Source organism: Podarcis gaigeae, assembly GCF_964106915.1.
Source record: "Podarcis gaigeae genome assembly, chromosome: W".
NCBI classification, from domain to species: domain Eukaryota; kingdom Metazoa; phylum Chordata; class Lepidosauria; order Squamata; family Lacertidae; genus Podarcis; species Podarcis gaigeae.
Window position 1 is genome coordinate 21,882,665 of NC_139695.1, and position 25,973 is coordinate 21,908,637.

At 46.6% G+C, this 25,973-nt stretch overlaps 1 long non-coding RNA gene and 1 pseudogene across 2 annotated transcripts in view; both read right to left on the reverse strand.

The window, feature by feature from the left end:
• The window catches only part of LOC310836051 (E3 ubiquitin-protein ligase RNF4 pseudogene), a 468,811-nt pseudogene that overhangs the window by 324,659 nt on the left and 118,179 nt on the right, over positions 1-25,973 (reverse strand). The gene's annotated exons all lie outside the window — the stretch shown is intronic.
• Positions 6,616-7,012, reverse strand: LOC310836087. Its single transcript, XR_014559854.1, has 2 exons — positions 6,780-7,012; positions 6,616-6,692 (listed from the first exon to the last, which is right to left on the reverse strand). It is a non-coding gene; the product is annotated as an uncharacterized lncRNA (long non-coding RNA).

Consider the following 25,973-nt stretch of genomic DNA (forward strand, 5'->3'; position numbering starts at 1 on the left):
ATTTCATTACAAACTTCTTTTAGTGGTTGTATTATCCATTTTTTCAAAGATCTATAGTATCTTGAGGTTAGGCCATCCGGCCCTGGAGATTTACCCAGTTGCATATTCTGGATGGCACCTTCTGCCTCCTGTTCAGTTATTTTATAATTCAGCATTAGCTTATTTTCTTGAGAGATTTTTTGTAGTCCATTTGATTCCAAAAATCGATCTATGTCAATTTCTTTCTGTGGCCCTTGTGTATATAGTTGTTTAAAATACCTCTGGAAACAATTTTTAATCTCCACTGGGTTCTGTATATTCTTTCCTTCACTTCCAAATTTATAATAGTGTTCAGTTTTTGTCTTTTTTTCATTTGCCAAGCCAGCAATTTCCCACATTTATTAGCCGACTCAAATGTCTTTTGTCTCATCTGTTTAATTTTCCACTCTATTTCCTGGTTCATCATTTTCATATACTGTACTTGATATAACTTTATTTCTCTCAAAATCTCTTGCGACTTTGGTTTCGCTCTCAGATTCTTCTCACCTTCCTTTATTTTCTCCAAATTTTTGTCTCTTTTCTCGTTTTGAGTTCTCTTCTTTATTGCATTCTGTTGTATCAGAAACCCTCTCATAACTGCTTTGCTTGCATCCCAGATTACTCTTTTTTCAACAGTGGTATTCATATTTATCTCAAAATAATCTCTCAAGGTTTTTTGGGCCTTCTTGGTCACTTCTTCATCCCTAAACAAGGTGTCATTCATCCTCCATCTGAAGGAGCCAATTGGTGTTAGTTTCATCTCCATCTTCACAGCATTATGGTCAGAGCAGGTTTTAGGGCAAATTTCCACTTTTCTTGTCTTTGGAGCCAGTCCTCTAGTCACCCAAATTTGGTCAATTCTTGTCCATGTCATTTTGGCTTCAGAGAAGAAAGTTCCCTCTCTACCCAAGGGATTCTTTGTTCTCCAGATGTCAACTAAATCCAAGTTGTCAGTCATCTCAAAAAATGTTTTTGGTAGTCTGCCGTCCTTAGTAACTACCTGTCTCTGTGCCTTGTCCATATTTGTGGATACCACTCCATTCATATCCCCCATCATGATCATATTATAATCCAAATAGTCCACCAGAGTCTCATGTAACTTTTTTTAAAAGTCTGATTTTCCCTCATTTGGTGCATAAACGCCTACTATCAAGAATTTCTCTCCTTGTAGTTGAATTTCAATTGCCACAAATCTTCCTTGGTCATCTTTAAATATGAATTTCGGTGATAGGCTCTCCTTTGCATAAATTACAACTCCTCTTTTTTTGACTTTGTCCGATGAAATAAACTCTTGGCCCAATCTTTTATTAATCAATACTTTCCTATGTAGCCTTATCACGTGTGTTTCCTGTAGGCAGATCAAGTCCAATTGTTCCTTTTTTAATAAACAAAATATTCTTTTCCTTTTTCGAGGGGAGTTAAGTCCATTAATGTTCCATCATGGCAAAGCCATGATGTAGTTACTCTGATTTTCCTCCAACTGCACCAAGTGCTTGCTCTTGTTCTGTCGGTGGTATTTTGTAGTCATGACCAGCTGTACCCAATCTGCCCAGAGCTCACAGAAACAGTTCTTAAAGGTACAAACATCTTTACTGTTTCTTTGCAGAATGATTCCCAACAACCCGCTTCTGGCGACTAAGTAGCTGGCATCCCTCACCAGACTTGTGCTCAGAGCAGGACTGTTGGAACAACGGTGTGACCATGCCTCCACTCAAACTTAAGTACTCTCCCCTGATGGGATGCATGCAAGCAACCTGTGAGTTCTCCTACATGGACGTTGCTGCTGTGCCTGCCTCTTCAAGCCCCTCTGATGCTGGAGGACAGCAGAGAAGAGGACAGAGGAGATTCTACCGCTCTCCTCCCCCAACATGGTCTCCTCCTCTGCTCCTGGCACATCCTGCTCTTCCTCCAGCCCTGGCTCTTTCCCCACATCCTGCACCTTCTGCCCATCTCTGATGGCTCAGACTGTATCCATTCTTGCAGCTCCTGCCTCGCAGGAGGCACAAACTCTCATAAATCACTTCCCTCTCCCTGTTCTCCCTGCTAGCCCCTGTTCACTGCATTGCTTTGCTTCAATTTTTCTTAAAGCCAATGCTCTTTAGGCATGCCAACTGCAAAGATGCAAAACAGAAAGAAATGAAGACAATGAGAAATCAAATCAAAACAAAATAAATACAGCAAAAAGGCACAGCCATACCATTTGCTTTTGTGGTTTTTTTTTTAAAAAAATGTTTTTGTTTTTCCATGTATACATCCACTAACAGTATTTCTTTAACAATTTTCCATATTTCCCCCCTCCTCCCCTGGACTTCCCATTTTGTTTTATTTCCATATAACTCACCCTGCGTGTTGTTTCCCAAAATTTCCCCAATACATATAGTCTTACTTTTTGTTATATACAATTGTCTTTCTTTATTCAAACTCTGCCAGTGAGTCAAATTCTTTATGTTGCCTCTTCATATATGTTGTAAATGGTTCCCATTCTCTTTAAAAATCTTTGTTTTTATAATTTATAATTTTTTATAATTTTTTTATTAATTTTAACATAAAATGTACCACAAAACTTATCACTTATACAATATTTTTAGACTTCTATCAGCACCTCTGATGATCCACCGTTTTAACCACTTCTTATGCATTTCTTAACTTTATATTGCCTCTACATCTCTTAACAAATCATCCTCCCCTTGTCCATTTTTACAATACTTCTAATAATACTCCTCACAAAACTTCTTGCAACCCTACAAACGTCGTCTGTTCTCCACAATTACTTTTCTTTTTTTCTTTTTTTAAAGATATTTATTAGAATTTTCAATATTAATACAATAAAAATCAAAAAGAAAAAAGAAAAAAACAAAAAATACAAAAGGAAAAATAATTAAAAACACACAAAGTTTCCATAACTTATTTTCCTTTAACTTATTTCCCAGACCTCCTCATACCTCCCTTTTTTGTATTCCAATTCAAATTGTTAGTTCAGCAAATCCTTATCAATAAACTTTAACCTGCTTCTAAACCTTTTTTCCATATTCTCTTAAAACATTACAGCTGGGAACCACTTAATTTCTATCCGACATCGTTCTAGCATTCATTGATTTTGCAATATTTCTGTAAATAGTCTTTGAATTTCTTGCAATCTTCTTCTGAATCTTCAATCACAATTACTTTTCAAATAGTCCGTGAATTTACTCCAGTCTTCCGTGAATTTCTGGTTTTGCCGGTTTTGAATCCTTCCTGTTAGTTTATCTAATTCTGCATAGTCTTTCTTTATCTTTGGTGCCATTCCTCTAGTTATCCATATTTGGTCAGTTCTAGTCCATGTCATCTTGGCTTCAGAGAAAAAGGTCCCCTCTCTCCCCAGAGGGTTTTTTGTTCTCCAAATGTCAATCAAGTCCATATTGTCAGTCAATTCAAAAAAAGTTTTTGGTAGTCTACCATCTTTGGTGACTACCTGTCTTTGTGCCTTGTCCATGTTTGTAGATACTACTCCGTTCATATCCCCCATCAAAATTAAATTATAGTCCAAATAATCCAGTAAAGTCTCATGCAACTTCTTGAAGAATTCAGATTTCCCCTCATTTGGTGCATAAATTCCTACAATCAAAAATTTCTCTCCTTGAACTTGAATTTCAATTGCCAAGAATCTTCCTTGCTCATCTTTAAAGATTAATTTCGGTAATAATCTCTCCTTTGCATATATTACAACTCCTCTTTTTTTAACTTTATCAGATGAAATAAATTATTGTCCCAATCTCTTATTAATAAGTATTTTCCTGTGTAGCCTCATTACATGTGTTTCTTGTAGACAAATCAAGTCCAATTGTTCCTTTTTTAATATATGAGAAACGCTTTTTCTCTTCCGAGGGGAATTAAGACCATTACAATTCCAACTAAGAAGTTGCAGAGCCATGATGATGGGGTTACTTCACTTTACCTCCAACTGCTCCAAGTAACTGTTCTTGTTCTGTTGGTGGTGTCTCTTTCCCTGGACTGTGCAGTCCAAAAGATAAGTTTGCTATATCAAGTATTCCTTTTTCCAGTGCTCTTGGGTCTTCTCCGGATTCCACTTCTTTTTGTAGGTTTTCTTCGTGATCTTTCAAAAATCTGTCTTTGCCGTTAACTGTTCTTATTTTTATCTTTCTTCCTTTATATTTAAAAGATAGGCCTTGGGGAAATTCCCACCTAAAGAGAATTCAGTTTCTTCTCAAGTCTCCGTAATTGGTCCTTAAGTCCAGAAGATGTTTTGGAATGTCCTTAAAAATATCCACACTCGAATCTCCAATTTCCAAAGGCCTTGATAGTGCAGGTTCAAAATTTTATCTCTCTCCTCTTTTGTTCGGAAAGTGATCAAACAGTCTCTTACTTTATTCCTCCTTTGTCCTTTGCCGAGTCTAAATGCACTCACTATCTTAAATTCTTCCTTCCCTAAATCCTGTTGCCAAAAATCTGTAAATTCCTGTGTAAGAAAGTCAGCCAGATTATCTTTCTCGCTTTCTGGTACCGCCCTGATTCTTAAATTTCTTTCTTTGTCTCTTAATTCAATCATAGAAAGTGTCAGGCCATGGTCCTCCAATTTTCTGTATACTGGTGGTATCTTCTCTTGAGTAGCAGTTGCAATTTCCTTTGCTTCTTCAGCTACCTTTCGGGTCGAAGCAGATTCTTGTAATAGTTTTTTGATAGACTGTGTATTGGAGTTCACCTTCTGTCCCAAGTTATTAATACTTGTAGTGTTCAAATCAATTTTGGCTGATGCTTCAGTTACTTGTTTATTTGTCTCAGCTACTTGCTTAGCTAAATTTTCCAGAGATTCATTGATTTTTCCAAGTGCCTATGCCAAAACGTCTTCAGACGACATAACTTTTGTTTTAGCCTGTGAAGGTGCAGCCCCTGATGTACCAGATGCTCCAGATGTTGATGCCCTTCGCTGGTGTGTAGTGTCAGTTCGGTATTGTCTGCCAGACCTCGTAGTCTTTTCCTGTGCCAACTCTAACTTTCCTCTCTCATTTGCCATAACACTCTCATGAGAATCCAAGGTCACTCCCACGGCTGAAAAAGATTGTTTTGAAAGGGAATTTTCCTGTAGCCCAGTTGTTGTTGCAACAATGACAGTACTCCTCTAGGGGGACACAGTTGCAGTCCAAAGTTTGCAACTTTCTTGAAACAAATATAGCCCTTTTAAGTCCCCCAACTCCCTTAAAAACAACAGTTTCAATGTCATTCAAAGTTACTTTAAAATCAGGAGAAGTCCAGAAACACTGTATCTCTCTCGCAGAGTTAATTCTGAAGTTCTTAAGTTGCCAACAGGCTTTCCACTGGCCGGCTTTTCCTGTCTGGGGGCAGCCCGTTCCCAGGTTTTAAGCAGCAGATATTAACTTTCTTTCCCCCATTTTCTTGCAGGTATATATTCTCAGCTCTTTTCCCCTCCACTCCTGTAGTCTGGAGGGGAATCGACTTTCTTGATGTTAGGATTTACGTCTTTCTGAAAAGTCTTTCAAAGTTTCCACTTTACAGTCTCTTTGCTTTGATCTATTTACAAGCAGGGAAGGCAGACTTCCTGTTTGTACCTTCCCGTTTCGGTGTCGAATTTACTCCAATTTTCTCCAATTTTCTCCAATTAGTTCAATGTAAACCTACTCACGGGTAGTTGCTTTTAAGTCCAATTGTCCCAGGAAAAAGTCAGCGCTCTCCGATAACGGCTGTGCAGCTTCACTCCGCGGAAGAAGCAGTCGACTCTCAGCACCGTGCCTCACCCCCGTCCTGCTCCGGAGCCCTTAAAAGGGTTCCTTGGCAACTTGGGGGGGGCGCAAATGGTGCCCGCCGAGTCCCCACGTTCGCAGGCTTCCCCCGCCTACGATTTTTGAAGGGTCCCCGCTTTGCCGCAGCGGCAAGACCCGATCCCGCGGAGCTGATCCCTCCAAGACTCAGAGGGAATCCGCCATTAATCGTTGGCGCTGACCCGGAAGTCCCAATCCCTTAAACTGTTCAGTTTTACTGAGTGTAATACAAGCTTGATTGTCAACATACACTTGAATTGGAGAATTGCATTGTATACCCAAATCTCTCAGCACCTGCTTGTAATACACTAATTCACTGCAGAGCTCGCTCAGTGCAGCATATTCAGCTTCAGTGGATGACACGCTGACTATACTTTGTTTTCTGGACTTCCATCCAATTAGTGACCCACCAAACAAAAACACTAGCCCAGTAATCAATTTACGGTCAGGTAAATTTGTCCAGTCGCTGTCTGAGTAACACATAAGTATTTCATCACCTGCTGTGCTTAACTTTAAAACACTATCAGCAGTATGCTTTAGATACCTCAGATCATGTTTTACTGTCTTCCAGGCACTCACAGTGGGTTTAGACACTTGCCTGCTCAATATCCCGACTGCGTAGCTGATATCAGGCCTACTCCACTGCGATATGTACAGTAAACTCCCAATAGCTGATTGATAAAAATCAGGTCACTCAAACACAAGCTTTCATCAGCTTGCAAAGACTTAACAAAACCTAAATCCATGGGAGTATTTGCCCCTTTGCAGTCCTGCATTCTGTATGCTGTTAGCAGGTGTTTGATTTTCTTTTCCTGGCTAAGCAACAAACTGCCATCATCCGCCCAGCACACTTCCAGACCAAGATAAATTTTCGCAGAACCAAGACCTTTTACTTTGAACCTTTTGGCTAACTGTGTGGGAAACGCTTTGATTTGTTTACCTGTCTTAGAAAGATGGAGCAAATCATCTACAAAGACCAGACAGAACTCTTGTTTGTCATTAGCGCCACGCACATACAGACAACTGTCTGCAATGCTGCGTTGGAAACCTAGAGAAACCAGAGTCTCATCTAAACATTTGTTCCAATTTCTCGCAGATTGCCGTAAACCATACAGTGCCTTGTGTAGCTTGTACACGTTGCCTGACCCAGACTCAAAACCAGGGGGTTCTGCTAAATAGAGTTCCTCACTCAAACTAGCATGTAAATAGGCTGTCTGGATGTCAAAATGGTTTCCTTTCAGCTTGCGTTTTGCTGCTAGTGCCAGCAGCAGACACAGGCTTTCGCTTCTAGCTGTAGGAGCGAACACTTCGTCAAAATCAAGCCCCTGTCTTTGGGAAAAACCCTGCGCCACTAAGCGTGCCTTGTACTTAAAATCACCAGTGGCTAAAGGCTTGAGCTTGTAAACCCACCTGCACCCCAATATTTTAGCTCCTTTCGGTGGTTGTGTGGGTGTGAACACCTCATGCTCAACCAGAGAATCCTTTTCCTCCTGCACAGCGCTTTTCCAGAGCAAAACTTGGTCCTCTGGTAACGCCAGCACCTCCTTGTAGCTTTGAGGTTCAACAGCTACATGAAAAACATTAGCAGTACCAGGTTTAAAACGATCTGGAGGGGTACACCTTTATTCTCCCTCTGAGACCTTCTGGGAGTAAAACTGTCTTCGCTTTTACTGTTTTCCCCCTCAGATTCTCGCCACCTTGAGGAGAGTAGAATTCCTCCTGTGGCGAAAACTGACTGCCATTCTCATTAGCCTCAACAGAAGAATCCTCTTCTGTGTCCGTGTCTGTCTGGTTTTCTTTTAGCACTCAAAGATTCCCCCTTTGATATTTGAAACCAAACCTCAGAATTGGCATGCAGCTTCTCCCAGCCACTATGCTCACAGAACGTAGCATTCCTTGAAACAACCAGCCCATTTTTACCAACAGCAAACCTGTAACCTTTGCCCAAATCTTGATGACCTACAAAAATAAGCTGTTTTTACGCTGTGCTCGAGGCACATGAACCCATGCCTTCACACCAAAAGTACGCACATGATCAAATTTGGGCTTCTTGTTAAACAATTTGAAATAGGGTATTGTTCCAATTGATTTATGATCTAGGCGATTCTGCAAATAACAAGCCGAAAGATAAGCTTCAGCCCAAAAAGCTTATGAAAGACCAGCATCCTCAAGCACTGAGTACATCATCTCTTGAAGAGATCTGTTTTTCCTCTCAGCCAACCCGTTTTCTTCCGGAGAATGGGGGTTTATTTTTCTATGACCTATGCCCTTTGTCTGTAACCAAGACTGCAAAGGTCCAGACATAAATTCGCCTCCGCGATCAGATTGCAGCATTTTTACTTTGAAAGAAAACTGCCATTCAACATAAGTCACCCAGCCTTTGAACTTGGTAAACACTTCACCTTTGTGCTTCATGGGGTAGACCCAACAGAACCTTGTCGCATCATCTATGATCATTAGCACATAACAGGAATTACCCCTGCTGAGTGCGAAAGGACCCACCACATCAGCATGCACAAGCTGAAACGGTCTTTCGCTCACCCTCTCGCTTCTGGGATAAGACCCACGGTGGCCACTTCCGGGTTAGCGCCATCAGCTAATGGCGGATTCCCTCCGATCTGGAGGGACTAGCTCCGCAGAAATTGGGTCTATACCGCTACGGCGAAGCGGAGACCCTACAGAAATCATAGGCGGGTGAAGCCTATTGTCAGGGTTTCAGGGACAGAGAGCGAGGGGGAGGGGTCCCAGGGCGACGAGGAAGAGGACGACGACGACCCGAGGTTGTCAGTGAGTCCGTCAAGTGAATCCGAGGATTCCCAAAAGGGAGCCCCCCTGGTCAGGCCAAGGGGCAGTAGAGAGGGAGGCAGTCAGAAGCAGGGGAACGAAGGGGGAGTCCCCAGTGGGGGCTGGAGATCGGGACCGGCCTCTCCGTCGGAACGGAGTGAAGGGGGTGGAGTTGCCAGTGTGTCAGAAAGAGCAGAACAGGAAGCAGAGAGGGGAAGGAGTTCGGAGCAGAACGTCCTGCCGGAAGGGGAGGAGTGTAGTACCGAGAGTAGCGTAACGGTCGAAAGGAAGGTCAGAGGCAACGTACGCGCGCCAAGTTCAAATGTGGAGGCGCGCGGAAATGAGGAGAGCCCTGAGGAGGAGCCTGGTCCCAAAGCACGAAGGAGGGGGGAGCAGGCGTCAGAAGACTCAGCCTCGGGGGAGTCCCGGAGGGAGGGAGCACAGGGGGGCAGAAAGACCCTGCGGAAAAGGAAGGAGAGGAAAAGGTGGAGCAGTACAAGCCTCTTAAGCTGGTGCAGGGGCGGGACTGACTCAGAGGGGACTTCTAACATCTAAGGGTAACAGATGCTGAGCCACGGAGCTTGGATGTAACGACAACAATGTTCTTCAATAAAACCTTTTGTATATAACTTGGACTGGATTTTGGTCTCTTGTGAGCTGGGACCTCGGGTGGCTCTGACAGTAAGTCCCCTCCCAAAGAACGCAAAAATTTTTTTTGCAAAGCTCACAAACGGTGACAGCCATGAGTGCGGAGGATCAGCTGACAGCACTGCGAACTACAGTTTCCGAACTCACCGCTGCAGTCCTTGCGTCTCAGAAGAAGCATGACGAAATGGAGAAGCGCTGCCAGGACCTGCAAACAAGGTGGGAGCGTGCAAACAGGGAAGGGTTCCCAGGGTCCAGATCAGAGGGCATTGGACTTGGAAGGCGGGGGGGGCAGCCTAGTCACCCACTTCGATGGGAATCTGAAGCACTACCCCAGTTTCAGAGGAGACGTTTTGTATGCATTGCACTTGCTTCGTCATGACTTTAAAGATGAGGAGGAGAAAGTGGGGTTTATTGTTTCTCACTTGCATGGGCCGGCCAGAGACTGGTTGCGCAATTTGTGGCGTGAAGATGGCCCTGCCCGTCGCGATTCTGATGAATTCATTAAAGCGATGGATGCCTGCTTCCAGTCAACCGTAGATTTGGATCTTGCACGCAGGGAGATATTTGGACTGCGGCAAGGCAAAGCCACTGTGCGTCAGTACCATTCCACATTTTTTGCTTTACTGACTGCGTTACGCTGGGAGAAAGACTGCACACCTGTGAGGGATTTGTTCTGGGAGGGTCTCAGCGGTCCCATAAAGGACGAACTTGCCAGGGGAGACAGACCTCAGACCCTGGAGGAGGTGGTGCAGAGGGCTCTGGCGATTGGGATACGTCACGAGGGACGTCCTTGGCACAATGAGGAAGAACGTCAGGTGCGTCCACCAGCGAGGATGTCTTCTTTCATCCCCAGGGAGTTCAGTCAGTCACATCCCTCGCCGCTGGGGAGGCAGGGGGAGGAGCCGATGGAACTTGGTGGTGCTAAGGCTCAAGCAACAGCCAGAGCCCCAGCTTCCGGTGCAGTAAAGGCGAAGCCTCCTAGAGGGACCAGGAAGTGTTACATCTGCGACAGTGCACTGCACATGGCGAAAGAGTGCCCCCAGAGGCTCCAGAAACACACTGCAGCTTTAGCGACGGTAGCTGCAGAAGTGATCCAGGAAGAGGAACCTCAGAGAAACGACAATGCCTGGCTGGAAGCAGAATTGCTGGGGCTCAGCCAGGCGAATCTGTAGAACAGTCCCCAGCGTCTGTGCAACCCACAGACCCTTTACCACCCAAGCCAGCGGTGCAGCTCACTGCAACACTTCAGTTGCCAAATGGGACCACCCTAGAAGTGCCCCTCACGATCGATTCGGGGAGCAACGCCGATTTCGTGGGGATGCAATTCGTCAAGCAGCATCGCATAGCGCTTCTGCCCGCCACAACGCCTCTGAACGTAGTCACGGTGGATGGCAGGAAATTGCTAGGAGGGCAAGTTGTGCAACAGACACCTCCCATGGTGATGCGGATTGGAGATCACCGAGAAGTCATTAGCTTCAATGTCACCCACCTGTCTGACACGCCTATAGTATTGGGCATGAGTTGGCTGGAGAGACACAGTCCTGCTGTAGCGTGGTACCAACGCCAGATCACCTTTTGTTCATTGTACTGTGCTCAAAATTGCATCCAGTCCTGCCAGGAGGAGGGGGCTGAGCAGCAGCTGCGACTTGGCATGGTGCAGGCAGTACCTAGCAAGTACGAAGGGTTCCTGGAGGTTTTCTGCGAGAAGGAAGCTGACCAGTTGCCGCCCCACAGACCTTATGATTGTGCCATCGATCTGGTGCCGGGGGCACAGTTGCCGACTGCAAAGCTGTATTCCATGTCTGAGGACGAAATGCAAGAGCTCAGGGAGTTCATAGAGCACAATTTGAAGCGTGGATTCATCCGGGAATCGAAAGCAGTGGGGGGCAGTCCTGTGTTCTTTGTGAAGAAGAAGGACACGCCCCAAAAGAGACTCATTGTGGACTATAGAACCATAAACAGTATGACCAAACCCAAGGCCTTCCCCATGCCTAAGATTGATGATCTCCTAGCAACCGTGAAGAAGGGGAAGATCTTCACCAAATTGGATCTGCGTGGAGCGTATAACCTCATATGCATCCGGGAGGGCGATGAGTGGAAAACGGCCATGTTCACGCCTCTGGGCACGTATGAATACAGAGTTATGCCGTTTGGTCTCCAAAATGGATCTCACGTCTTCCAAGCCTTTATGCATCACGTGCTAGCGGGACTCCTCTACAAGAAATGTGTGTGTTTCCTCGACGACATCCTGATCTTTTCGGAGACGGAAGAGGCCCACGAGAGGGACGTAAAGGAAGTCCTGCAAAGACTACGGGAGAACAGGCTCTACGCCAAGTTAGAGAAGTGCCAGTTTGATGTGACGGAGGTGGATTTCCTGGGCTACAAGCTGTCCGACAAGGGGCTGGCCATGGACAGCGTCAAGGTCCGTGCGGTGTTGGACTGGAAGAGCCCACGCAATCGGAAGGAAGTCCAGAGATTCGTCGGCTTCGCCAACTTCTACCGCAAATTCATCAGAGGTTTTGCAAAGGAGACGGCAGCGATCACGGACACTCTGAGTTCCAAGAAGAAGAGGTTCGTGTGGACGGAACAGGCGGAGCGCTCTTTTCGGAAGCTTAAAAGCCTTTTCGCCTCCGAGGAGCAGCTGCTGCACGTGAATCCAGGCAGGCCCATGCGAGTAGAGACCGACGCGTCAGACAGGGCGGTTGGAGCCGTGCTCCTGCAAGAAGATCCACATGGGAACTGGAGACCCGGTGCCTTTTACTCCCGAAAGCTCAGCAAGGCGGAGCAAAACTACACCATATGGGACAGAGAGCTGTTGGCCATTCACGCAGCGTTCAAAGCGTGGCGACACTTCCTCATAGGAGCCAAGCACACAGTACAGGTCCGCACGGATCACAAGAACCTAGAGTATTGGCGCACGGCGAAGCTCCAAAGCCAGAGACACATGCGCTGGGCGGAATTCTTCGCGGATTTCGACTTTCGGATAGAGTACATCCCCGGAGATTCCAACGTTATAGCCGATGCGCTATCCAGGAAACCGCAATATCTCGATGAAGCGACACCAGTAGCAGCCAGGCACATTTTCGCACCGCAGGCGTGGTCGTGCGCTGCCATCACAGTAGATCTGGACGCGGTGCGACGCGCGTTGCAAGTGGATCAGTTCGCACAGTCCAAGATGGAGGAGTTGCGCAGAGGTGTGCAGAGTGGCGAAGATTTCCAACTACGCGACGGGCTGCTAACTCGCAAAGGTGCCCTCTACGTGCCAAGCGACGAGCTTCGCGCAAAGGTTCTGCAGCAGTTGCACGACGCCCCCAGTGCGGGCCACTTCGGCAAGGAGAAGACAATAGAACTGGTGGCAAGGGACTTTTGGTGGCCTCGGATGCGTGGAGAGGTAGCGGATTACGTCGCCAGGTGTGACACTTGTCAAAGGTCCAAGCCAGTACACCAGAAGCCAGCGGGGCTGCTGGAACCGCTGGAAACGCCACAGCAACCGTGGGAGAGGGTAGCCCTGGACTTCGTTACTGACCTGCCCAGCTCCAGAGGGAAGACGGCGGTGCTGGTGGTTGTGGACCTGTTCACCAAGATGGCGCACTTCATTCCATGCGCAAAGGTGGCGACGGCGGAACAGACTGCCAAACTCTTCATCGATCACGTGTTCAAGGTGCATGGGCTGCCGCAGTCCATCCTGTCCGACAGGGGGCGCCAGTTTGTTTCCAATTTTTGGCAGAAGCTTTTAGGTATCCTGAACGTCAAGATCAACCTAACGTCGGCGAGACACCCACAGACCAACGGCCAAGCTGAGAGGGTCAACGCGATCATGCAGCAGTACCTGAGATGTTACGCCAATCAGCGACCCGCAGCTTGGGTGGACTACCTGCCGATGGCAGAGTTTGCCTATAACAACACGAAGCACGCGTCCACGGGGGTGACGCCGTTCTTCGCGAACAACGGTCGTCATCCCAGAACCTTCCCGGGGTTCGGGGCACCGAGAGAGGGGGTGCCGCAAGAAGCCGACCAGTTTGCAGCGGAGCTGCAGGAGGTGCACGAAGAGTTGCGGAGACATTTGGAGCTGGCCAAGCAAGCATATAAGGTGCAGGCAGACAAAAACAGGAGAGCGGGGGAGGAGATCCAGGTGGGGGACTGGGTGTGGTTAGCGGCCCAAGCGATGCCAGCCAAGTCGTTGGCCAAGAAGAAGCTAGGACACAGGCAGTTAGGGCCGTACCAGGTGGAAGCTAAGATCAACCCTGTAGCCTTTCGACTAGCCCTCCCCGAAGGTTCCAGAGTGCATTCGGTATTTCATAGGTCGGTGCTCACCCCCTACAAGGCACCGCACAGGTTTCAGGAGTCTGAAACAGTCCCGCAACTACACACTAAGTCACAGGAGAGGGAGAGGGCGCCTAGGGCCGAACCACTCAACGAGGTCACAGAAATCCTGGACTCGAGATGGGGGGAAGAAGGGGTAGAATACTTTCTAGCTACAGAGGGCACTCCAGCCAGTGCCAACGGTTGGGTGCCGGGCTACGCTTTAGACGAACCTCTTCTAAAAGACGAGTTCCATGCCCTTTTCCCGCATAGACCCATGCCAGCCGAGTACTTTGATGACTGGCTCTTTACGCCCACACTCTCAGACAGTACTTTCCGGGGTTTTTCTTCAGCCGAGGAGAGAACGCCAGAATCTAGCCCGCCCAGGGGATCGTGCTCAGGGGTGGACACAGAACCCTCTTATTGGTGGGACGAGCAACCAGAGGAGGACTGGCGCAGGAAATGGCTGACGGGACCTTGGCCGGCAGCACCAGACGAGGTACCAATGGAAGAGGGAGAAGAGAACACTTTGGGTCAAGAACCCGAATTCGAACACTCATACACCGAACTGCAAGCAGAGGATATGGAGGTACACAACCTGTATCCTACATCCACCTCCGAAGAGCTGCAGCTCCTACAACCTGCACCCGATGGGCGGGAGGGGGGAAGGGGGGGCTTCAAGGGGGGGATGGATGTCAGGGTTTCAGGGACAGAGAGCGAGGGGGAGGGGTCCCAGGGCGACGAGGAAGAGGACGACGACGACCCGAGGTTGTCAGTGAGTCCGTCAAGTGAATCCGAGGATTCCCAAAAGGGAGCCCCCCTGGTCAGGCCAAGGGGCAGTAGAGAGGGAGGCAGTCAGAAGCAGGGGAACGAAGGGGGAGTCCCCAGTGGGGGCTGGAGATCGAGACCGGCCTCTCCGTCGGAACGGAGTGAAGGGGGTGGAGTTGCCAGTGTGTCAGAAAGAGCAGAACAGGAAGCAGAGAGGGGAAGGAGTTCGGAGCAGAACGTCCTGCCGGAAGGGGAGGAGTGTAGTACCGAGAGCAGCGTAACGGTCGAAAGGAAGGTCAGAGGCAACGTACGCGCGCCAAGTTCAAATGTGGAGGCGCGCGGAAATGAGGAGAGCCCTGAGGAGGAGCCTGGTCCCAAAGCACGAAGGAGGGGGGAGCAGGCGTCAGAAGACTCAGCCTCGGGGGAGTCCCGGAGGGAGGGAGCACAGGGGGGCAGAAAGACCCTGCGGAAAAGGAAGGAGAGGAAAAGGTGGAGCAGTACAAGCCTCTTAAGCTGGTGCAGGGGCGGGACTGACTCAGAGGGGACTTCTAACATCTAAGGGTAACAGATGCTGAGCCACGGAGCTTGGATGTAACGACAACAATGTTCTTCAATAAAACCTTTTGTATATAACTTGGACTGGATTTTGGTCTCTTGTGAGCTGGGACCTCGGGTGGCTCTGACACCTATGAACGTGGGACTCGATGGGCACCTTTTGCGCCCCCCCAACTCGCAAGGAGACCCGTTTACGGGCTTCGGAGCGGAGCGGGGTGAGTGGCGCGGTGCTGTGAGTCAACTGCTTTTTTTGCGAAGCGAAGCCGCATAGCCGTTGCTGGAGAGCGCTGACTTTTTCTTGTGGACAATTGGATTTTAAACAACAACCCGTGCGGGTAGCGGGCTTTAAACTAAATAAACAGAAAACTAAGGTGTTGGGAAAAAATTTGACAGATGCAGAGTCAGAACGGTTTCAGAGAGAAACAGAACTAACTGTGGTTAAAAAAGTAAAGTACCTAGGGGTAAACATAACAGCAAAAAATCTGAGTCTTTTTAAGGATAATTATGAAAAATGTTGGTCTGAAATTAAGAGAGACTTGGACAGTTGGTCAAAATTGAAGCTTTCTTTGTTAGGCCGAATTGCTGCTATTAAGATGAATGTATTGCCTAAGATGTTGTTTTTGTTTCAAACATTGCAAATTGTGGACAAGACGGAGTGTTTCAGGAAGTGGCAGAGAGATATTTCTAAATTTGTCTGGCAGGGCAAAAAGCCCAGAATTAAGTTTAAGATATTAACTGATGCGAAAGAAAGAGGGGGCTTTGCCCTGCCAGACCTAAGGTTGCACTATGAAGCCGCAGCTTTCTGCTGGCTAAAAGACTGGCTACTTCTAGAGGACACCGATGTGTTAGATTTAGAAGGTTTTAACAATGCATTTGGTTGGCATGCATACTTATGGTATGACAAAGTTAAGATCAATAAGGCCTTTAAGAACCATATTGTCAGGAAAGCAGTGTTTAATGTCTGGACAAAATACAAAGACCTATTGGAAAATAAAACTCCAAGATGGCTATCACCTCTGGAGGCTAAGGCCCGAAAAAGACCCAATATGGAGGCCAAATGGCCGAAATATTGGGAAATAATAGAGAAAGAGGGAAATAATTGGAAATTGCAGAGTTTGGAAAAAATGAAAGACAAAGTGCGAGACTGGTTACATTACGCTCAGATTCAAGAAATTTTTAAAAAGGATAAAAAGTTAGGATTCCAGGTGGAGAAATCGAAGTTGGAAACAGAATTGTTAGAACCTAAGACTAAAGTACTCTCAAGAATGTATAACTTGCTGTTGAAATGGAACACACAAGATGAAATGGTTAAGTCGGCCATGATAAAGTGGGCACAGGATATTGGGCATAATATTATGTTTGAGGATTGGGAAAGGTTGTGGACCACGGGGATGAACTTCACGGCATGTAATGCTCTGAAGGAAAATGTAATGAAAATGATATATAGGTGGTACATGACCCCAGTTAAACTTGCCAAAATATGCCATGTGCCAGACAATAAATGTTGGAAATGTAAGGAAAATGAAGGAACATTCTTTCACCTCTGGTGGACTTGTCCCAGGGTGAAGGTCTTCTGGGAAATGATATATAATGAGCTGAAAAAGGTATTTAAGTATACCTTCCTTAAGAAACCAGAGGCCTTCCTCCTGGGCATTGTCGGCCAGATGGTGCCAAAGAAGGATCGAACACTCTTTTTGTACGCAACAGCAGCAGCAAGGATACTTATCGCCAAGAAGTGGAAAACTCAAGATCTACCCACTCTGGAAGAATGGCAGATGCAGCTGATGGACTATATGCAACTGGCTGAGATGACTGGCAGAATTCGAGACCTGGGAGAAGAGAGGGCTGAAGAAGATTGGAGGAAATTTAAGATTTATTTACAAAAATATTGTGATTTGGTGGAAGTTAAGTAGGATGTTTGATCATAAATAATTGGCCACCACAAAATCGGATCGGAATGGGATGTAAAGTGAGATTAAGAGAAATTAATTTGCAGAGGATTATATTTAAATAAGTGGTTATAAAATTTGCAAATTAGATGATAAATTGCATGAAAAAAAAAATCTATGATGATGAAAATGGTAGCGGGAGATGTGAGGAAGTCCAAAGAAGTTATGAAACTCTGTTAAAAGCAAGGTTGTTTATTGTTTTTGTACTTTATTCTGTAAAAACCCCTAATAAAAATTATATTAAAAAAAAAAAAAAAATAAACAACAACCCGTGAGTAGAACGGAAATTTGGCTTTTAAAGTATTTTTAAATTGGCACCGATCGGGGAAGGTCTAAACAGGAAGTCCACCTCCCCTTTCTGTAAATAAACGGAAGCAAAGAATTTGTTAACTAAGGTCGTGGAGAGCCTTACGTAAAGGATTTATATTCCACTGATTGAAACAACTATCAATATTTTATTTTTTTTTAGAAGCAAGGAAACCTGCAGGAGAGGGTTAAAATTTAGGAACGGAAGACCACTTCCCTAAACCCAGGAGCAGTCGGTGAGAGCCCGTTGACGGATAAATTTGACAGCTGTCAAGTTAGCTGTCAAGATACAAGCTAACTATTAAGATATAAAAGAAGGACTTTGTTTCTACTGTCCGTCTCAGTATTTAAAAAGAAGGAAGGAACTGTTACAATCTTACGTTTGGGACCTTTGGGACTGTGCTGGAAGGAGTGATAAAAGGAACTTGTGTCCCTCTAGAGGGAACTTTGGGACATTGTCGTAAGGATGCAACTGGGAAATTGTTTAAGATAAAAGTTTTGAGAAACTAGCTTTGACCTTGGATTTCCTAAGGATGGCGGTCGGGAAGGAAGTCGAGTGTCAATTGAACAGAACATTTTATCTCTTGGGAAAGCTGCAAGACCAGATAAATGTTATGGCTACCAATGCTGTAACCTTGGAAACAAAAGTGGGCATCAGTAAAGAAGTTAACCCGGCACAGGAATCTTTTCCAATTGAACAAATTGAAGAATCTGAGAAGGAGGAATTTGTTGTGATTAAAGTGATGCAAGGGGGAGCCGTAACCCCACAGAGGCAAATGGTGGATTATAACTTGAGGCCGTACATGATGGCAACTAGGAGGAGCCAACCTTTGGAGATGGAAGCCCGGCTTGGTTTGGAAAATGAAAGATGGAGAGATCATCCTATGTGGAGATCAAATGACTTTTGGGACACAAATCTGAGTCAAGCGGAGGCTGGAGTTTTGGGGGCCTTTGGATTTGAAAAGAGTGTGAAGCAAGATTTGGAATATCCTATAGGCCCTACTCTTAACTATGGAAGTCTGGCATACCTGCTAAGAAGGAATATGACCACCGATGGGTTGGAGTTTCTCCGAGATCTGTTTGTTAACACCAAAAACTACCAAAAAGACCGGCAGAGGGGACATGAAAGAGATTTAAGAGCCTTGGACTTAAGATCTCCGGGTTGATGGTTTTTTGAGATTGATGGAACTATTGTAAGGGGCCGAAACCGAGGAGGGGAGTGGGTGAAAGAAAATTGGGAATCTAAAATGTATATATTATAATTTGTTTTTCTTTTTATTTTTTAAGGAGAGATGGGAAAATCGTGGAATGGAATTTTTTCTGACCTTAGGGGAAACATTTTAAGAATAAGCTCAGACATATAAGTTTTAATGAGAAATAAGATTAAATAAAGTAAAAGTGGATGATTAATTGGGGAAAGAAAGAATGGGAAATTATAGTATAAAAAGATAAGATATAAGGATAAAAACAAGGTGAAGGATTTGCTGAAATATATATATGAATTAGAATACAAAGAGGGGAGGTGTGAGGAGGTCAAGGAGACAAGTTAAGAAAGGGAGTTATATTAAGGTTTGATCTGTTTTTTGTCTTTCTTTTATGTTTTTTGGACTGTGTCTTTTTTATTTTTTCCTTTTTAGTTGTGTTTGCTTCTTCTATTTTTCTAGTTTTATTTTTTTCTTGGATATGCTTTGTCTTTATATATTGTGTTTTCTTTTGTAACCTTTAAAATTTGAATAAATATTTTTTTAAAAAAGACCCACGGTGGCCTTGACTTTCTTACAAACATTACAGTCAAGATACTTGTCACAACTCTGTAACTCACACCCGTCACTTAATTTTGGCATTTTGGTTACACTGTGCCAGTGGGTGTGACCTAATCTTCTGTGCCATAAATGCAAATGTTTTTTATGAAAAGCTTCATTTTTACATACAACTTCTGTATCATTCCTAGCTAGTACAGACTCTTGAGCACAGTCTTTTAGCACAAACAACCCATTTTCTGCCCGAGCCCTCCCCAGTGTCTCTCCGCCTTTCTGGATCTCACAGTAACTGTCCCAAAAAAGCACTACAAACCCAGCTTTCAGCAGACAGGAGACGGACATCAGGTTGCTCCTCAGCGAAGGAACACACACAACGTTGTACAGATGCGTGCGTAGACAGGAGACAAAAACAGAACCACCCGACTCCACGTCATATTTCCTCCCGTCAGCCAATGCCACCTGGCTCCGTGGTGTAGAAACTTTCTTGTCAAAAATGCCTCTGAAACAACAATGTGCTGGGAACTCCTTAAATCGATAATCCAGGTGTTTCGCCGCGCATCAGGACACTCGACCACGGCTGTCATAAGTTGCGCCATCTGCTGCTTCTTTGCAAACTTCTGCTGCTGCTTGCGCTGCTTTGGACCCTCAGATACAGCCTCCTCTGGACACTGCTTCCTCAGATGCCGATTAGAACCGCGCTGGTAACAACGCCAAATAGCAAACACAGACTCCTCACCAGCCGTAGCTCGGGTAAGTTGTTTTGGCTGTTTCTCCTCAGAAACGCTGCCTGCATTCCTCACAAGCTGATCGCTTGTCGAAGCACTCAAAGCCGACAACTGCTTGCCGTCACGCCTCTGCCATTCCTCCAGTAGCCGGCCAGTAACACAATCCAAGGTCAGATCTTGTTCACGCATAGCCTCCAGCGTGAGAACGAGATTGTCGCAGCTATCAGGAAGAGAACTTAGAATTATAAAAACCTTTTCCTCCTCAGACAAATTACAGCCTCTCTCCTGAAGTGCCACAAACGTCAGCTGCAAATCGTGGAGATGGTCTTGCATTGTAACTCCTGGCTTTAGCTCAGACTTGTACAGAGCTTTCCGGATACATAGCTTTGAACTAGCCGTCTCCCGAATGTGGAGATTTCTCAGCGCCAACCACACATCATGTGTAGAATCGTGCCCATGCACATGCGGCAGCTGCAAATTATCCAATCCCTGGATTATTGTGGCTTTTGCCCTTTGGTCTTTGTCTATGTCTTCAACATCAGGCTCCAAAGGCGGTCTGTCCACCGACTCCCAGAGAAAGTCTCTCTGCAACGTAGCCTGCATGTGCTGAAACCATAGCAAATAGTTGTGGTTGCTGAGCTATTCAAATGGCAATGCCATCGGATAAGCCATTACTTCTGAGCAGTGTTCCACAACAAACAGGAACCAGCTACTCACAGCTTACAATTCCAGAGAGCGATCTGCAACATCCAGCTTCCAAACACTCCAGCTGGTGTCTGTCTTTAGCAGCTCCAGACGTCCAGACATCCAGGACACGCAGGTCTTGCCGGGTCAGCTTCTGGTGTCGACACACGCACGACAGAGCTACCGCTGATCACCTCTGGCCACTCCTCGCCAACTCCTATGCTAGGAATTTGGGAGACTTTTGACCCAGGCGTCCACAGCTTCAGAAACATGCTGCAACCAATCTGCTGCCCATAACCTGCTGGTGTTTCACAACTTTGACCTGTTGCAGGACTTTAGCCAGACCTTAGCAGAGCATACACAGAGTTCTCAAAAGCAATCAGCTGCAGGCAGGATGGACGAAGCAGGAACCAGTAACTTGTAACTTGTAACTTATAGGTGTTTATTATTTACATCGACTGACTTCAAGTTACTATGCACAAGAACAGAACAGAACACGGATCTTAACTAGCTCTCTCTCACCACACGACTCTTAGACTCCAAACTGACCAAGCATGAACACATTCGAGTCAGTAGGTCATAAAGCATTACGCCTGTGAGAGACCTTTACCAATGGTAGAGCTGTTTCCAGGCTCCTATCTCCAGGCAGAAATTCTCCTTTCTGCTCAGTCATATTTGGCTGTCGGCCAACTCTTAATTGACTCTGTGTGAAGCTGCACAGAAATGCACGTAGTCAAAAACACAGCAAGGGACTCTTCTCTTCTCATGAGGTGGCCAAAGTCTTGGAGCCTCAGCTTCAGGATCTGTCCTTCCAGTGAGCACTCAGGGCTGATTTCTTTAAGAATGGATAGGTTTGATCTTCTTGCAGTCCATGGGACTCTCAAGAGTCTCCTCCAGCACCATAATTCAAAAGCATCAATTCTTCGGCGATCAGCCTTTTTTATGGTCCAGCTCTCACTTCCATACATCACTACTGGGAAAACCATAGCTTGAACTAAACGGACATTTGTCGGCAAGGTGATGTCTCTGCTTTTTAAGATGCTGTCTAGGATTGTCATTGCTTTTCTCCCAAGAAGCAGGTGTCTTTTAATTTCGTGACTGCTGTCACCATCTGCAGTGATCACGCAATCCAAGAAAGTAAAATCTCTCACTGCCTCCATTTCTTCCCCTTCTATTTGCCAGGAGGTGATGGGACCAGTGTCCATGATCTTAGTTTTTTTGATGTTGAGCTTCAGACCATATTTTGTGCTCTCCTCTTTCACCTTCATTAAAAGGTTCTTTAATTCCTCCTCACTTTCTGCCATCAAGGTTGTGTCATCTGCATATCTGAGGTTGTTGATATTTCTTCCGGCAATCTTAATTCCAGCTTGGGATTCATCCAGCCCAGCCTTTCGCAAGATGAATTCTGCATATAAGTTAAATAAGCAGGGAGACAATACACAGCCTTGTCATACTCCTTTCCCAATTTTAAACCAATCAGTTGTTCCATATCCCGTTCTAACTGTAGCTTCTTGTCCCAAATAGAGATTTCTCAGGAGACAGATGAGGTGATCAGGCACTCCCATTTCTTTAAGAACTTGCCATAGTTTGCTGTGGCTGACACAGTCAAAGGCTTTTGCGTAGTCAATGAAGCAAAAGTAGATGTTTTTCTGAAACTCTCTAGCTTTCTCCATAATCCAGCACATGTTTGCAATTTGGTCTCTGGTTCCTCTGCCCCTTCAAAATCCAGCTTACACTTCTGGGAGTTTTCGGTCCACATACTGCTTAAGCATGCCTTGTAGAATTTTAAGCACACCCTTGCTAGCGTGTGAAATGAGCGCAATTGTGTGGTAGTTGGAGCATTCTTTGGTGCTGCCCTTCTTTGGGATTGGGATGTAGACTGATCTTCTCCAATCCTCTGGCCACTGCTGAGTTTTCCAAACTTGCTGGCATATTGAGTGTAGCACCTTAAAAGCATCATCTTAAAAAAAAAATAATAGTTCAGCTGGAATATCATCACTTCCACTGGCCTTGTTATTAGCAGTACTTTCTAAGGCCCATTTGACTGCTCTCCAAGATGTCAGGCTCAAGGTCAGCAACCACACTACCTGGGGTGTATGAGACATCCATATCTTTCTGGTATAATTCCTCTGTGCATTCCTGCCACCTCTTCTTGATGTTGTCTGCTTCTGTTAGGTCCTTTCCACCTTTGTCCTTTATTATGGTAATCTTTGCATGAAATGTTCCTTTCATATCTCCAATTTTCTTGAACAGATCTCTGGTTTTTCCCATTCTGTTGTTTCCCTCTATTTCTTTGCATTGCTCATTTAAGAAGGCCCTCTTGTCTCTCCTTGCTATTTTTTGGAACTCTGCATTCAATTTCCTGTATCTTTCACTATCTCCCTCACATTTTGCTTGTCTTCTCCAAGTCCACCTTTCCTTTTGAAGCAAAATGTCATTGAAATGGGGGAGAAATGCCCTGCATGAAGTTTTGGGTTTGCAATTTTGGAAGAGGGAAGACTGTAGTGCTGTGGAGCGGGCAGGCTAGCAAGGCCCCATAGATTTAGAGGCCCGAGTTGTCCTGCCCTCGCATGAAGTCTTGGGTTTGCAATTTTGGGAGAGGAAAGACTGTCTGTGGTGCTGGGAAGTGGGCAGGCTGGCAAGGCTCCCTAGATCTAGAGGCCCTAGGCTTCAGCCTACTTAGCCTATACATAAATCCAGCCCTGCCTATGTCACAGTGATCACAGGCCCATTGATCATGTGCAAGGTATTCCGTGTGTTGGGAAAGAGCCTCCTGTTCTGGGCCAGGTGGAAGAGTGACTCCGCCAGATGGCTGAAAGTGGAGGAATGCCCATCCTCATCTGCTGCAGCAGAAGACTGGGTGGTGGGGTCAAAGCTGATCCCGTGGAGCACGTGAGGAGTCAAGGCTTCCTGCATGAAGGCCTCACTTCCCCTAGAAGTCCCTGCCTCCTAGTCTGTATTTGCTTTCTTCTTCAGGTACAGCTCCAGCATGTTCTGGATGGTGCACCTGCTTTCGGGGGAGAGCTTGTAGAACTGGTCATACTAGAAGAATAGCCATGAGGCGGGTGAGACTCCTGCAAGGAGTCCCCAAAGTCAGGGGAACAGAAGCGCATTTGAAGAGCCTTGCTGGGTCAGGCCATGGCCTATTCAGTCCGACATCCTGTTGGCATAGTGGTTCCTTCCAGATGCCCGTTTTTGTCGATTCATGATTGTTTCTATTCATGATAGCAGGAGGACAGTTATATGCAAGACTGTATTCAGTACTGTTTGTGCCTGCAAAGCTTTTGGGACAGACATACTCTGACACTTCCAACCAGTGCCCCCTAACTTCCAGCTGAAACCAGGTACCTTTTTCATACCAGAAATGTTCTTCAGTGGTGAATCATGGCATCTCAAATTCCAGGGGAGCCCTGTACGATGCCAAAATTCAGTGCCCCCACGCCTCTCAATGTCCATTCAACATCATAGTTGCGGTGTCCCCTGTGGGGCTCGCAAGGCTTCACGCCAGTGTGACCAAACCAGTTGCACTCCCCTAAATCCACCTAAATGTTATGGGGCGGGGGGGGGGGAGAGTTGTCCCACTTAAGTCACACTTTATAGCTCAAGAGGGCCCCTCTGGCTGATAATATTATAGCAGCACAGGGGACGCATCACAGAGCAACTTACAAAGCAAAACGACATGTAGTTGGTTCACCACAACTGCAATATTATTGCAGCAGTGACCTGCAAAAAAGTCTGCAACAAGTCACTGGCTGCAGTAATAGTGCCCTGCTATGTGTTTCACACATGGAGCAACTGGGAAGAGCTTTTGGGGGTATCCAAAAATAAGATATTATAGAATAAATAATTCATATTTATTATAGTATACAGCATATGTTCTCCACACATACTGTATAGGAGGACATGCAAACTTGTATGCAGGTGTATACATGTTTGTAAATTAGAAGAAAAAGTTTTATTTTAAAAAAATCTCAAGTCCTCGCAGTGGGAGCAGGTAGCCAGAACAGGGGGCCTTGTAAGTGTGCACCATGGCAAGGCAGGCATTAACAAATATTCTTCCCCTCTTTGACTGTGTATTGGTTGAAAGGTGTTGTCAGGGAACTGCCATCAGGGATGGAGGGAGAGAGCGGGCTCCGGAGGGGTCCCAGAGAGCGTCCCGGGATGGGGAGAGGCAGTCCATCTTCTGGGGAAGAGAATCAGCGTAGCACCAGTGGAGAAGGGGGGCAGATGGGGGAATCGGTGAGGCGGTCCCATGACTCCTTGCCAGGGACCAGCGGGGAGAGTAAGGGTCCTCTGCTGCCTACACCCTCCTTGCGCAGAAGGCTTCCGCGCAGGGAGAGTAGGAGGAGACTAGGCGTCAAAGAGCTTCTTTGCTGGAAGAAGTTCAAGAAACTCCCACTGACGGATTCTGCCAGCGATTCAGACAGAAAAGGTTCACTCAGGCAACCCAGCCAGGTGTTGCACCGGTTTACACACGAGCAACCCCTAGAACCATCACAGCAATCCGTCAGTCCCTGACGTTGTTTGTGCGCAGCCCCGGAGAGGCAGCACGATGAGCCAAACAGCGCCGGCCGGAGGGACAGAGCAAGAAGCCATGGTGCGAGGTCTGGTTGAGAGGAACCGAGACCTGGAGGCGCATGTCGCTACCCTGTCCGCGCGGCTGGAGGAGAGACGGGCTCAGGATGCACAGGTCAGAGCCACCCCAATAGGGAGGAAGGTCCCGGGGCTGGTACATAAGTTTGGTGGAAAGCCCCAGGACTACAATGCCTTCTGAACGGAAATTCAATACGCTTTGGATTTGCAGAAAAATGACTTTCCGGATGACGGGGAGAGGGTGGCTTACATTGTTGGACATCTGCAGGATGGGGCGCGCAAATGGATCAGGCCCCTAATGGCGACGCAGAATGATGCATTGAAAGATCTTAAGAAATTCTACCAGGTGATGGACGCGATGTTCTCCAGCGAGGTGGAGCAATGCGTGACACGGAGGGAGCTGATGGGGTGTAAGCAGAGGGGCCTGTCCGTCAGAGACTACTGGTCGTGTTTTGCGATGTTAGTCCACAAGCTCGGGTGGGATCTGGACTCTGAACCAATACAAATGTTGTTTGAGGCGGGTTTGGACCCTGGAGTGAAAGAGGAGCTGTCCCGAGCGCCCCGCCCACGGTCGATGGATGAACTCACAAAGGCTGTGCTGGCGATTGGAGTACACCAGGAAGCACGGTCTCAGGAGAAGCGGGAGATAAGGGGAGAACATTTCCATGGCAACCTCATTCCGGAGATGCCGAGGGAGCCTTCCCAGGCAGCGGAGTCAATGGAAATTGATTGCACGCTGTCAGGGGCTCAGGAGCAGAGGCACAGGGGAGAGAGGAAATGGAGAGCGAAGGGGAAGAATCTGAGGGCAGCGTAGGGGAGTATGACAGTGGCACGAGAGATTCCATGAGCTTCTCCAGCGAATCAGAAGATTCCCAGAGGGGGGCGCCGAGGGCCAGGGCAAGGGGGGTCCCAGGGGGGATGCACCAAAAGCAAGGGGCCAGCGGGGACTCCCAAAGCAGCAGCGGGAGATCAGGACCAGCTCCCCCACCAGTGCGTAGTGGGGGGGAAGAGTCCCATGTATCAGGGCCAGCGTCTCCTCCAGCAGGGAGAGAAGATGAGTCAGGGCTGACCACGCCTCTATCGGAGAGTGAGGGAACGGAGGGGAAG